Below are 15070 nucleotides of genomic sequence, written 5' to 3' on the forward strand. Positions count from 1 at the left end.
CGGCTGAGTGATGGAGGGGGGAGGGGGGCTGTCTACACCTGCGGGCGCTGTGGGGGGGGTCCCGGCCCTCGGGGCGCCCAGGAGTTGCCGTGAGTGGGGGAGTTCGCGGTCCTGAGTGGGTCGGGTCCTCCCAGCGCGGAGGGGTCACGCGGGGATCCCGGGTCCCGGCCCAGGGCTGGGGGGGGGCTTGGCCCCGGAGCCGGACCCCACGGGGCCACGCGTGTCCGAGGAGCGGGTGAGTCAGCAGCAGCCGGGCCAGGGGGAGGCTCCCGGGCTGGGGAGGACTCCTGCAGCCTCCCCGCCCCCCTCAGCCCCAGCAGATCGGGGGCATCGGTGCGGGAGGAAGGCTCGGAAGGGCTCTGGGTTCTCTCCACGGTGCCCCTCGGCCCCTGCCTGGGTGGCAGTGAGGACAGGGAGCTGTGGGGGCCCAGAATGCCCCAGGCCGGGGTAGGGGACGTGGGCTCCCACTGAGGAGGCGCCTGCCATCACCCTGTGCCACTGACACCTGCTGCCACTGCCTCCCTGGGGTCCCAGCTGTGAGCTGGGCACCACTCTAGAGGAAGATCAGAGGGTCACAGAGCCACCCCTCTGTTGAGGAGCCCACGCCCAGCATCACCCAGGCAGGCAGGATTTGAACCCTGGGTGCTCCTGGACCCTGGGAGGTTCTCTGGCTTTTTGCTGGGGGTGGGGGTGGGGGTGCCCACAGCTGCCTTGGGGAGAAGAGTGATGGGCATGGGATTCGTAGGGGAAGGCTAAGATGATGGGCCTGCAGGGGCCCTGACCTTGTTCTCATCTTACCCCACAAAGTAGAGGTGACCCTGCCTGCTGACTGCAGGGGATGGTCTGGCCCCAGCCCCATCAGCAGGGCCTCTCAGACCCACCACCCTGTCAGACAGTGCCCCTGAAGTTCTGGCCTGCCGCCCTCCCTGCTGCAGCATCTGCAGGGCCCGGGGCACAGTACAGGTGGCTGCCAGCCTGCGCCTTCCCCAGTGTGGGCAGTTGCCTGGGCACCTCCCTGCTCTCCCAGTGTTATTTCCTTTGCAGTTCTCAGGGGCAGTGGGGGTAGGGGGTGGGAAGAGATACCTAGAGCATCTCAGGCAGACCCTCTCCTTCTCCAGAACTCGGGTGGAGCCCTTTTGTCTTTGACCCCCCCCCCCCCAACACTCTGTGGCCATCCTGCCCCTGTGGGTGCTGTCCAGCCATACAGAGTCTCAGAGTGCTTCCAGCCACCGCTTCCCTTGTGAATCGTTTTCAAAGCCTTGCAGGGTGGCAGGCTGGGCAGATAGGGAAAGGGCTGAAGAAAATTGGCCCCTTTTCCGTCAGATCGTGAGTCCCTGGTGGGTCACATCCCACCACTCACCAACCTGTCCAAATTCTCTGTATGCAGCCCCTGCTTTGGGGCTCCATTTTAGGAGAAAGACTACTGACCCTCACCCTTTGTACAGAGCTGGAAATCAGAGATGCCCTGGATGCCAAAACCATTTTTGGTCTTTGCTTTGCCCACTCCCTAATCCCCTAAAACAAGAAGGCATTGCCCCCTGCCTGCCCCAGGTGAGGTCTGGGAATTAGACCTCTCTTGAACCAGTTTTAAAAAACATTCTGGGGCCTGTGTGGAAGCCAGTTTGGAGAGGCTAAACGTGAACTCAGAACTTGGGGTGAATTCCCAACTTACCTCGTCCTCCTTTTCTCTCTGCCCTCTGGGATCCAACTCTTAGGGCTAGGACCCAGAGGAGCTCCAGTCTTCACTTCCCTGGTGCCTCTGGCACTGAACCCTGCTGCTCCACAGTTAACAGCCTGGGGGGTGGGGGGCTCTGTTTTCTGGTAGGGGCAGATAAGTGTCCTGGGAGAGCTATCAGTAAACTTTGTGGGAAAGGAAGGAGAAATGTGGTGACAAGCCCTGGGCAGGATGCGGTTACCCAGCCACCACACACCTTGTTAAAACCCAGTGTTTACTTTGATTTTGTTAAGATTTTTTATGATGCCAGCATCTGCTGTGCTGGGGCTCCCTGGGTCAGACAGGAGAGAGCAGGAGGAGAGGTCAGCGTCTGTGTGTGGTGTGGAGGGCAACAGAGACGAGTAAATTGTTGGACCTGGGAGGTGGGCACCTAGCGTTCCCTGCTAGGCCCAGGGATGGTGTAATTCAGGGCATCTTTTTGGAGTTAAGTGAGGTTAATGGTGCTTGCCGAGTGGGCTGAGGGTCCCTTTGAGTGCCGCTGTTCCACCCATGTCTGTGGGGGTGCCTTGTGTGGGTCCCTGAATCAGCGTGGGCCGTGAGGGTGCAGGGGAAGGCTGGGAGGCTTCGGGTTTCTGTGTCTGGCCTGATGTCAGTGGGTGTGTGTGAGTGGGGTGCTGGTGGGTTCTGCACAGCAGGAGATGCCAGTGGGAGGAGGGAGAAGGAACGCCTTGGTGCTCTGGCATGGGGGGAGAGTGGGTTTCGTCACAATTGAAGCTTCCTGCTTTCTGGGTATTCCTTAGAAGAAGTCCCAATTTAGGGCTTGTCTCCACCACTCACGCCACCTGTAGGCTTCCCAGGCAGGCCTGTGTTCAGCTCACCAGAAGCTGGCTACCAGCAAGAAAGGAGAGCCCTTTTCCTGTGGAATAGTGAAGCCACTGCTGAGCTTGATTCCTCAAACTCTATCTCCATCGTGACCTCTGCTCTGAGTAAAGGGGGTCCTGCCAGACAGGCCTCAGTCTCCTTCTCTGTGAAATGAGGGCCTTGGACAAGGTATTTCTAAGGTCTCTCCCAACTCTAGCGAGATGAGGGCCAGGCAGCCCCATCTCATTGAAGGTTTGCTGGAGGAGCCCCGGCCCGCTGGGGCTCAGAGAAGGACTGCCAAATGAGTGAAAGAGAAAAGCTGCCTTCGTCTCTGGGCGACGCTTTGCACTAGTGGGCTCTTCAGTGCTTGCACCAGTCACAGCAGCAGGCACCTAGCAGACACTTGGTTGTTGTCCTTGGTGCTCAGAGTTCCCAGAGGGCCTCGTGATGTCAGGGTCAGGCTGAGTGGGTTCTTCTGGGACTGATCAAACCAATAGGAGCCAGGAAGGCCCTGCCACAGGTCAGGCACAAACAGTCCACATGAACATCTAGAGTGAAGATGTTTCTAAATCCGCGCAGCTCCCATTTCTTTTGAGCTACTGTGCTTCTGTTTCACTCACAGAGCACAGTGCCTTCTTTGATGCTGGTGTGCCATGCTGGGCAGTCCTGCGCCAGGATCTCCCATGTCTCCCAATCCTTTCCAGAGTCCTTCAGGAAGAACTTGAGAATGTACTTGTAGGGCCCTTTCTGACCTCCATGTGAGCACCTACTGTGTGCCAGGCACTCAGCTTCCGAGACCAACAATAGAGACCCTGGCTTGGGGACTTTACTGATAAATGATGCATAAAGAAGTGCAAAGTCACTTTAGTGTTGTGGGACAGACCAATGAGTGGGTCCCTTAGGAAAGGCCCTTGTAGGAGATGCTGCTTGAGCCGTTTTGGAGAGGGGTTAGCTTGAGGTAGGAGAGAGAGCCAGGCAGACAGGAGAGATGACTGGTGCAGAAGGACAGACTGGATATGGGCATTATTGTGTGCAGGGGACAGAATGAATGTCATCAGCCCGGAAAGAGAACCAGTGTGGGAAGGGCTTTCAGTGTCAAATAGAGGAATTTGTGTTGTGCAATAGGGAGCCCCAAATGTTCTTGAGCAGGGGAGTAAGTGAACAGTCCTGTGCTTTTAGGACTCAAGCAGTTGTGTAGAGGATGCGTCAGAGGAGGGAAGAGGACACCTTCAGGAAGACCCATTAGGAAGCCGTTGGCATGGCCCAAGCAAGAGGTAACCAAGTGTTGATTTGAACGGAACTGAATTCTTTGGCCTAGGCTTTCTATGAGCTGTATTTCTCATGAACAGTGGGGAGCCACACTTTAAGGCTGGCTTCTACTGACCGGCGTCTTCTTATCTCCCTCCCCCCAGTTTGACTAAAGAGGTATTACTGGGCCTCCTTCCACTTATTTCCAGCCTTTTAATGATTTTCTCACCAAATTACCCTTTGAAATTTCTCCTGCCTGATTTCAGCCCAAGAGGTGACTATTCTAGGAGGTTTCATTAAAGCCCTTTCAGCTGTTTTGATCTCTGTGCTGGTGGTGGGGACAGAACCAGAGGAGAGTACTTTTTTCCACTTTTTTGGATTGGGAGGTGGTTAGGAGGCAGCTAGAAAAACTAGCCCCCATCCTGATTTCTTGTGGTGCTCTGGAAGAATTCTATGTAGGGGATTGGGAGCTATGTGTTTGTGTATGTGTGTATATATACGTGTGTGTATGTGTATATGTGTGCCTGTGGGTGTGTATATATCTACCTATGTATATGTGTGCATGTATGTATATGTGTGCCTGTGATTTGTGTGTATGTACGTGTACCTATGGATGTGTATATATATATGTGTGTGTATGTGTGTGTGTGCAGGGTACTTTTCTTGTTAGAGGGAAGATAGAATACTTCTATCTATACTTCTGTACTTCTCACTCATCCTGAATAAGCCCCAGGTCAGTACCTCTCCTGGAACCATTTAATTAATTTATGATTGATGTTCCTTTACTTACTTGAGGTTAATTTATTATTGATGTCCATTCATTATAAAAACCATCCTCCTGAACAGAACCCAGCGCATCCATCCTCCAGGTCTGAAGGACACTCTGTAGGGGTCTGCTTTGTATTGTGAACACTTGCTGTCACCTGGTTTGGGTCTCTCTGCCCTTGTGATACGTAAGGAAGTGAGGACAAAACACTTCTGTTGTCCCCTTTCCCAGAGGTGTCATTTCAGGACAGAGGGTGACCTGGCTGATCTCTGCTCCTCTGTAATCTTGAGAATGTCAGCCAGAGTCAAGTTAACTCTCCTTTCTGAAGTGGGATACCTGCTGTGCCTCACAGCCTAATGGGGCAAAGCTGATAGTCCTGGCCTTTTGGGGGAGGCAGCATGGATCCAGGGAGAGCAGCTGGCTTGGGAATCGGGAACCTGAGTGACAGTGGTCAGTCTGGTCAGGGGTCTGCCTCCTGGCCCTGCACCTCCCACTCAGGTGGAACAGACAAGGATTTCCTCCAAACCCTACTGTAAGTGGCCATCCAGCTGCTGGGGGAGGACCTCTCCCGAGGAGGAGCCCCATTCCATCTTAGAACATCTGGAGTGATCAGGAAGTTTGTTCACACCTCAAGCTTCAACTCCCTCCCTAGGTTGGACCCCATCCCTCTTCCGGCTGTCACATGTTGAAGACCGCTCTCATTCCCCACCCAAGTCTTTTCCATACTAACTATTCCTAGGTCCCCAACAAATGCCTGCGTGGCCAGGTCTTGAGGCCCTTTACCAGCCTAGTTGTTGTCCTCTGGACATTTTCCAGCCTGCCAGCATCCTGAGAATGTGGCAGCTGGAGCTGCCCCCAGAATTCCAGAGGTGACCTGGCCTGGGGTAGAGCTGTGGACTCTCATGGACCACACTTCAACATGGCCCTCCACCTGTTTGCTTTTTTGGCTGCCAATCACACTGTCGACTTGAGTTTGCCATCTACTGACACCCCCAGATCTTTTGGGGAGCTGTTACCCAGTCCTACTTCCCCACCTTGAACTCCCAAAGTTGAATTTTGGAGCCCCAATGTAAAACATCACGTTTCTCCCTATTATGCTGAGATCTTTCTGGGTCTTGATTTTAGCACCCAGCACACTGGCCGTCCCTCCTTGCTTTGTGTCATCTCTTCATTTGATAAATGCTGCATTTATGCCTCTATCCAGGTCACTGGGGAAAATGTTAAGCAACACAGTGGCCAGAGATGTTCCTGGAGCCCTCCTTCTAAGTGGACACCAAGCTCCTAATGCTCTTACGAGCGCCCCTTGGGTCTGACCACTTAGCCAACTCTCAGTCCTCCTGACTGGCCATACTGTGTGAAGCCCACATGTCTCTACTGAAGCCATAAGAGCAGCATGAGAGACTGGGGGGGTGGGGAGGGAGGCCAGAATCAAGGTAAGCTGTATCTACAGCATTCCTCTCATCTCCCAGTCTGGCAGCGCTCCCTGAGTGATCTGGAACCCATCCTGGGAAAGCCTTCTAGTGACTGCCGCTTCCTTTCTAGAGGGTCACTAACTATCCCTTTAATAATCAGCCCTCAGATTGTTCCAGGCTTTCAGGTCAAGCCCCTGGGTCTGGTGTTTACAGATTCTGCTCTACTCCTTTTATGAAAAGTGGGACAACATTTGCCTTTCTCTGGTCCTTCATCCCCTTTCTCATTTCCCACAGGCTTTCAGAGATCACCAACAGTCAGTCACTCTCTCCAGTTCTTTCAGTATTCTGGGATGGAGCTGGTCCCAGCCTGGTGACTTGAAGTCATCTAGAGCAGCTAGGTGCACTCTCACCATCTCCCTCCCAATCTTGGGTTTCAGCTTTCTGTCTGCCATAGTCATTCTGTCTTCTCCCTCACCAGAGAAAACCACAGGAAGTAGGAGCTGAGTAAATCCTCCTTTGTGTCTCCTGTCATCGTGGCGACCCCAGACAGCAGTTCCGGCTTGTCTTTGGCCCTCCTCTTTTCCCTAATAGAGCTGGAGAAAGCGGTCCTCTCTGTGTCCATAGTTTCAGCACATTCTGAACTCTGGTGCCCCGACCTTACTCCTTCGTGCTCTCCTTCCATGTGGTGGGCAAAGCGAGCTGGTCTGTGACGTCCAGACCGACTCTTTCCATAGCTTCCCCTTTCCCTCCTCAGTGGGATGCTTTTTCTTTGTACCGTGAGAACTTGTCTTCCCTCCTGGCTTGTTCAGTTCCTCTGTAGAGCACTGGTCCATGGGATCCTCCCTGTCTTTTTGGCTGAACCCTGGAAGCTGTTCTCCTGAATTCTAGGGTCCGTGTCAGACCATGCCTGAATTGTCTCAACCTTGCTCAAGATCTGAGGTGAAGTGCTCACTTTCTTCCAACATTCTTCTCAGTCCTACTTTGGGAACAAGTTTCTTCTTGTTGGAAATAATCAGATCCATATTAGGAGTCCCCTGTATTGCTTCTTCTGCTTCTTGAAGTAATTCATTCTTATTAAGGCAGGTCAAAAGTGATTAGCTGCTCTGTCTGTGACTGAGAGAGCTCCAGCAGAGGCCCAGGTCATTCATTTCCTCTGTCTTCTTCTATGGTAGGCTTGGGGTATTTCCCAGTCTCCTTATCTATTTCTTCTTTCTGCCCAGGTGGTCTGTAGTCTATTCTCATGGTGAGATTACTCCTGTTTCTGTTTCCCTTAACCTTCACCTAAATACTTTTTACCATAATACTCTCCTCTGATCTTTGGATTTTGTCATAGAAATGTGTCTCTTTCATCTAAAACAGCATAACATTTCATTTTCCCCAGTCTTCTATTTCCCTTTTGAAATGAGTGTGTCCTCCTTGAAATGGGAAGTTCTTCAGTTTTCTGTGTGTCCTCTATGGGACCTTGGACAGCCTGGGAAACTTGGACCCCTTCCCAGAATGTTTTAAAATGCATAAATAAAACGCATAGGATTACAAAGGAAAGCAGGTAGTGAACTGTTATTAGTATTGAAACATTAAAAAAAACCCAAAAACTGAGTTCAGGAATCCCAGGTTAAGAACTCCTGTGCTGGAGCCGTATTCTGGGTATGGGTCCATCTCCCTGAGTCTTAGCGTTAACTCAGTCTCTTTGCATCAGAATCTTTAGTTTATCTTGCTTGTATCTCCACTTGGTGTATTTGTCCATAGATACCAGAGGCCATAGCCTTTGTTTGCAGGCACCTTGCTTGAATTTTCTATGAATTTCTTGGCCTTTTCTTTCATGACTCCTCTCTATGGTATCTAGACTGAAATATTTGAATTGAAAGTGAATTGAACATTTCCTTTCCTTATCCTTGTCATTAAAGTCTTTCCAAATTAGACTTGGAAGCCTCTAGATAAATACATTTTCTTCAGTCTTTGCTTAAGAGCACAGGATTCTGAGGGTTTACTCCATAATCCAGATATTGAAACCTTGGTCTCAGATAGCTTTTTTTCCTCCTATTTACTTAAAAACAATGTATTTCATTTTAAAAGTGTTTATGTTGCCTCTTGTTAACTGTCATTTCCCTGGAAACTCTCCCCTTCCCTTCTGAATCCTTGCTTGCAACAAAGAGAAACGTGGAAGTACGTTGGGATGCATCCCACCTTCCCCTCCCTGTGTTTCCTTACCATCTCTCTTTGCCTGCCCAGAACGTAGCCCAGGTTCAGGCACACAGTAATTCTTCATCAGCGCTTGCTGAGTGACCGATATATTAACTAGTGGTTCACTTTGTAGGGACATTTCCTTTTTCTGAAAAATACCACCCTTCCCCCCCAAGATCTATGGTTTCTAGCCCAAGAGTTGATCATCCTCATTAGTGCTTTTTTGATCCCTCTGTCGACATCCATTGTGTCCGTGAGATTCATGATGTGTGTGACCTTGAGTCAGTCACCAACCTCTCTGACCCTCAGTCTCCTTATCTGTAAAATGAGAGCATTGAGCTAGACTAACGATTTCTAACCTCCAGCTGGGTTCGCGAATCCCACTTACCCATAACAGGATTGTCATCTTGACCTTTATTCAGCTCCAACAGAGTCTATGATGTGAATAACGGGTCCTGTGCCCTTGTGATTAATATTATGAATCTGCTGTACATTACCCGAAGGCTGAAACCTTCATCACTTCACGTGTATTTCCAGACTCTGAAATTTGCAAAACAGTACCAGCCATCTCATTAAATGACTTGGCATGATAAATAAGCAAACATTATGTCTGAATAAACAGTGTCTCATGAATATGTGCATTAGTATTTTTTGAGGGTACGGAGATGATCTTGTGATCAGAGAGATAGTTTGGCACAGTGTGCGGCGCTGGACTTGGAGGCAGAAAGACCAGGTTTGGAATCCTGTCTGATACTTATTGACTAGATGATCCTGTCACTTAACCCACTTCTCAAGCCTCAGTTTCTTCATTTGTAAAATGGAGGTCATACTAGCACCTGCCCGGCAGGGTTGTTGTGAAAGTGAACTATTGTTGACAGGTTCACTTTAAAGCTTTACTGGATTCATTACAGCTTTTGTGGAGATCTGTGTCCTAAGTCAGTGAAGGCTAAGGGAACAGCTGATATCACATAGAAGTCTGAGAAATAGCTCAACCTAAACAAGGGATCTTTGTACTTGACAATGTTGACATCTCTGAACTGGAAACTTTGTAGAGCCTCTTCAGCTCTAGTATTCTGAGACTGGAAGAAGCTTGATTTCACCTCTCAAAGCTTCACATTCCCCATCACTAAACTAGGGCTAATGAAAATCCTTCCTGCCTACTGTTGGTGGGATGGAACCAGTGAGCTCGCAAAGAGGAAAGTATCGAAAAAGTACTGACTACTACCGGGATGTGTATTAAGTGCTTCTCTGGTGAAAGTCGTGGACATGGTGCCAGCAAGAGCTGACTGCAGATCTGCCCTCAGACACTTACTTAGCATTTACAAAATGGGGATAATAACTGTCCTTCTGGGGTAGGATCCTTGTGAGAATCAAATGAGATCATGCATACAAAGTGTTTTGCAAACCAGAATGCTGGTTGGAAAAATATGCCTTCAAATCCAGCCTCAAGCACTTACTTAGCTGTGTGACCCACCCCTAGTTGAGGGGACACAAGACTGAGGAAGATGATGGGCCCCTCCCAGAACTGAATTCATACATGCACACAGTAAAAGGTATCAGATTAAAAAGAAAGCTATTTATACTGGAATTAAGTGACCAAATGTGTATATATATGTATGTATATGTGTTTTAGTTTTTGGTTCGTGGCCCCCCCAGGTTAAGAACCTAAAGGGATGGTGTGTGTGTCTGTGAGAGAGAAAGCATGTCAGGTGCTATCATGTGCAAGGCATTGTCCAGCTACTATGGTCAGCCACCATTTACTTCATGCCAGGCACGAAGTGAAGCCATGATGATACAAAGAAAGGCCGAAGACAGCCCCTACTCATACATGTAAACCAGTAGGTACAAAAAAATCTCTAGATGGGATGAAATGAGAACATTCTCAGAGAGAAGGCACCAATATGGAGGAGGTCTGGGAAAGGCTGGGGGGTACTCTCACCATTCTGTGTTCTGGATGTGCACTGGGTTTAAAACATGACAGGCCTAGCCCATGAATTCACACTCTAAATGACCAGGAGACCTGGGAATGTAACCAAAGGATTCTCCGCCCCCCTTTCCCCTGTATCATACCAGCTTAATTCCTGCTAGAGGAATGGGTGCTTTAGGACAGCTGCCCAGTGTGATGGGTCTGCCAGAAGGGCCTCCTGGGAGGGTGCCTAGCTGGGGGCTCCCCAGAGGGAGCAGTAAGAAAGTGCCACGTTCCATCTTCTTCTGCTTAATTCAGGCTCATTGGGGAGTTCAAGATGGAAGGGACTTCCAAGCGTATCTTGTCCCATCATGGCCTGATATTACGGTCCCTGGATGCCTGGCCTGGGCTTCTGGGACATGTGGAAAATTTGGTTTGTGGCTGGACCTGAGTTCTAATCTGGCCTCACTTGCTGGCTGTGTCACCATTGTTGGTCTCAGTTTCTTCATCTGTAAATAAGGGATAGCAGCACCTTCTTCCTAGGGTTGTTAGGATAAAATGAGGTAACATTTGGAAAGGGTTTTGCAGACTTCAAGCCCAAGGTCCGTGGGTTGCTTGCCTTGGGGCTGCCCTCTCATCTCTCCCTCAGTGCCCAGGGCGGAGTCTATACAGTGTCAGCCAGCTGGTTTCAGTTTGGTGGAGAAAGAACAGACATCCCAGAAACTGCCTAGTGGGAAGGCCTGGGAAAGCACAGCCTTGTGTGTGCTAGGGAAAGTGGTCAGGCCTCCCCATGGCCACGCTCCCAGGGCGTTGGCTGGAAGTGTTCTTGCTTTCTCATCAGCTTTCCTCCCAGGCCACACAGCCTTGTGGGGATATTCATGATGGTCCCTTTCAGTGAGGAGGAAAGGAAGGGGGATGAGTGCTTCCAGAGCATCCACTGTGTGCTGTACACTGTGCTAAAGGCTCCACAGATAGCATCTCATTTGAGGCTCACAGGGACTGAGGGAGGTAGGTGCTGTTATTGTCCACATTTTACAGTTGAGAAGAGGGCAGCAGTGATTAAATCACTTGACCAAGGTCACACAGCTAAGTAAGTGCCTGAGGCTGGATTTGAAGGCAGGTCTTCCTGACTCCAGGCCTAGTGCTGTGTCCCCTCAGTCAACAGTCTTTGGCAAAGTCCTCTGGATTAGGGGACCCAGGATGCCTTAGGCTACCCCTGAGTTAGCATCCTGGGGTCTGCTCACCCACAGCTGGTCTGTAGTCTCCACCTGGGCTGGAAGGCCCAAGGGGTGACTTGTTTTTCTACTTCCTCTGAGTCTCCAGCTGGGGATGACATCGGTCTTCTCTGGCTTGCACAGCCCATGTGCAGTCAGCTCCCATGTCAGCCAGGTTCCTAGTCTGCTGGGCCCTGGGACAGACAGCTCCTCAGCCACAGCTGCAGTTTCTGGGGCAGGCCAAGGTGCCCCCCTTGCCCCCAGGCTCCAGCACCTTCTGGCCCCTTCCTGCTTCCTTGTCCCACTCCAGTCTAACACTGGGGCCGGCTCCATGGGTCCAATCAGCAGCTTTTCCTCATTAATCACCATGGCCCCTCGTTCTTCTTTTCATTGCTGTTTCTGCCTGGAATGCCACAAACATTCCCTAATGCCATGGTCCCCTTGGCACTCTGGCCTGCTCTCCTCCTCTCCCTCCCCTTTTGACTTCATTCTCTTAAATGTGCTGATCTGACACTCCCAGAGCCTCTTGATACAGCCTGGCCCTTGTCCTGGCCTAGGCTCTCCTTTGGCATGCTGGACCCTGGGGGGCAGGAGGCTTGACCTTTCTTCAGTCTGTCTCTCAGACCATCACTTCCCGCACTGGCTCCCAGCGCATATCCTGTCCTTACTCCACCCCCCCTGCCATCTCCTGGCTCATTTCCCCTATCCTCCATTCCCCCTTTATTCCCCTCCCTCTAGGGCCTCTCCCAGCCCTCTGCCTTCTCTTTGTCCACTGTGGGACCAGCTTTTTCCCCTTTCCAAGCCTTTGGGGTAACAAGGTTTCCTCACACCCGGAAAGCCTGAAGCCTGGGAGCTTTGTGCCACCCTCAAGGACCCTTTGATATTTCCACTGTATTGCTCGTATCACTCAGATTGAGAGCCCTAAGGTTAGGGATTGTGACTGGGCTTGAGAGCCAAGCTCAGTCACCTCTCTACCAACAGTCATTAGAATGGCACATCGGAGCAACCCTGCTCATTGGATGGGGGGGGAGGGGGGGGGGAGTGGTTCAGGGTGGGGCCCAGGAAGGAACAGCTGCCCCTCCCAGCTTTGAATGGAGACGCTCCAGGCCAGAGGCTTCAACCATAGATAATCCATTTCTGTCACAATGGAAGAAACCAGGGGAGGCTTCCTGTGGCCAAACCAACCCTGCCTTCCTTCAGACGAGAGTGAGCCTGCATCCATGAAGCCTTTGTCCAAGATATTTATTTCCTAAAGGCTGCTCTGGTTTGGGGGAGGGGGGGAGCTGTTAGATTTTTTTGCCTACTTTTCCTTACATAGATGCTTTTATCAGACTTTGGGGTAGACTTGCAGGAATGGGTCTCTTATAAGTAGAAGGGTTCCCTTCTGCTGTCTAATTTCTAAGAGTTCTTGGGCACATCTCCCTCCTTCTGGGGAGTTATTAACCATCAGAAGCAGGAGGCGCCCAAGGTCCCCAAGGCCAGTGGCCCTTCCACAGTGTCCCAGAGAGGTGGCCATATCTAGTCTCTCTCTCTAATGGAGGGGAGCTCCCTCCCTCCTGTGGCAAGCTTTTCATTGCCGTGTAGCTTCTGATTCTTCCTCAGTCCCCATTTCTAGCTCTGAGCACGTTTCTCTGTGATTTCTGTTTGTTGGTGCCAGGCAGTCCTACCGTGATCCTTCCGCTCATTCGCTTGCTCCCTATTGCCTGTCTTTCCCAACTTTTAGGCCTTTCCTCAGTCTTCTGAACAATGAAGGGGCCTGTGGGTGGCCTCCTGGTGGTGATTATTTGTTCTTAGTCCCCTGGGGCTCCACCGTTTGCTGGGGGCTCATCATACTGATCTTCCAGGGCCTGGAAATGCTATGGAGCTGCACAGTGGGCCCCCAGCCCCACTCCCTCAAAGAGCTTCGACCCCGTGTAGCTGCCTGCCTGGTCTGTGGCAGCTCTTGAGCCACCTGCCTCCACTGCCTGCATGACCCTTTATGGCAGTTTCACATCAGGCCTGTAATGAACCCCTGTCATAAAGCAGCTGGAGAAATGCGTCCTGGGATGTAGAAATTATCAGAGCTTCTCTGCAGCAGTGACTGGGCGAGCTAGCAGCTCTATCCCTGAGTCAGGCCCAGCCAGGGCTGAGCAAGATCTGCTTTCAGGATAGATGACAAAGCCTCCAAGAGGTTGAGTTTGGGCAGAGCCAGGCCCAGAGAATGTCCTCGGAGCTCGGGGAGACAGTGCTCTCCCTTTGCCCTCACATGGGATCCCCTCCCCAGGACTGAGGATCAGGGTGCTGGAAGCCAGACTTCACCTAGCCCGGGCCCTCATCTTGGAAGGTCTGAAGAACTCAGGATGGCACCCATCTGCTTTTTCCTTTCCCACTAACCAGACTTTGTGTGGCTGCGGCCCCTCCCCCAGTCCCTCCATAGTGGTGGACCTGGGCAGGCATCTGCCAGCCTGGCACCCTGTGCAGCCTCAGCCAGGCCAGGTTCGGTACATAAAGGAAGCCCAGACATCTTGGGACCCAAGAAGTTTCTCTGGGTTTGGAGATGGCGGTACAGGGCTCCAGGCACCATGGTTAGCAGGGATTTCTGGCCAATCAAAAAGACCCCTCTATCATAGCTCGTTTATGCCACTTGGGGTGAGGCTAGCATGAGTTTTTGAAGCTTCCAGGACCTGGCCCCACTTCCACCTGGGAGCCTCCTCCTGGGCACCAACGTCCCCTTCAGCTACTCCGACAGCAGCACATCCCCCCCTCCCTACAGCCTCTCTGTTCTCGGAGGCCAACACCTCTGTGTGCAGATTGGAGGCACATCCATTCAAGCCATTTGTTTTTAAAGACCTCTAAGTAAACCCATGGGATTCTGCCACATTGTTGATAGATTTGTATCCTCTTTCAGTTTAATTTGTTGGGCTCCGGGCCTCTCCAGCCTCCAAATTTCCAGCATGGGAAAATGTAAGAGACCAAATGCTGCTGTAAAAGCCATAGAGAGGAAAGTGTCTCAGCTCCAGCAGCTCAGAGTTGAGGATACCGAATGTGGCCTCTGGGGTCCAAGGGGCCACCTCCTGAGCAGGCTCAGCAGTACCCTTGCTGCCCTCCCTGGCCCTGGGAGCTGCACTGAAATTGCCCCTTCTCCAGTAACTGTAGGGCAAGATCTGGGGATGAATCTTAAGAGGCCTGAGGCAGGTACCTGGAGGGCTGAGGAATACACTTTGACTTTAGACTTTGTAGGTATCTGGATGGTTTCAGAAGTCCCATTCCCCTCGTCACATACATAGAAGTTGTGGCTGGTCTGTGAATACCACAGGTAGTGTCTCCACCTTGGCAAGAATTGGGTTCAGATGTTGATGAGGAGGGCAGCGTGGACACTGCCTCTCACGACCAGCAGCTTGTGTTCTCCCATGCTAAAGTGTGTTAATAGGAAGTGTAAACCAAGTAACACTGGAATGTGAAAGAGAGAGAGAGCAGTCACCTGGGGAGGTGAGGATTCCAAGAGGCAGAGGTGGCGAGGGACAGCTTAGACAAAGACATGGAGATGGGAGATGGCTTATGGTGTCTGGAGAACAGTGAGTGGTCCCATTTGTGTGTGTTTGTCTGTTGCCAAAGAAGACCATGCCATCAGAGAGATAATGACATGACTTGCACTTGACTTTGTTTTGAGTGAGGGGAGGTTGTACGGGTCACCAGCCTCACTTCTCCTCCAGAGCCATCTGAATTCAGAGACCTGGTATTCATCAGGATGACTGGAGATGACCCAGGATGAGGCAATTGGGGTTAAGTGACTTGCCCAAGATAACACAGCTAATGAGTGTTGTGTCT

The 15070-nt window shown here is 51.3% G+C and overlaps 1 protein-coding gene across 2 annotated transcripts in view; it reads left to right on the forward strand.

The window, feature by feature from the left end:
- DAGLA (diacylglycerol lipase alpha) overlaps window positions 1-15070 on the forward strand; it is a 74357-nt gene that overhangs the window by 452 nt on the left and 58835 nt on the right. The window contains exon 1 of one of the 2 annotated variants that reach the window (XM_072638839.1): window positions 710-3810. The exons of the other annotated variant lie outside the window; for it this stretch is intronic. The gene's annotated coding sequence lies outside the window, so the exon portion shown is untranslated. Of the gene's footprint in view, window positions 1-709; window positions 3811-15070 lie in introns of those variants that run through there. 2 annotated transcript variants of the gene reach the window in all.

Source organism: Notamacropus eugenii, chromosome 2 (assembly GCF_028372415.1).
Source record: "Notamacropus eugenii isolate mMacEug1 chromosome 2, mMacEug1.pri_v2, whole genome shotgun sequence".
Classification (NCBI taxonomy): Eukaryota; Metazoa; Chordata; class Mammalia; order Diprotodontia; family Macropodidae; genus Notamacropus; species Notamacropus eugenii.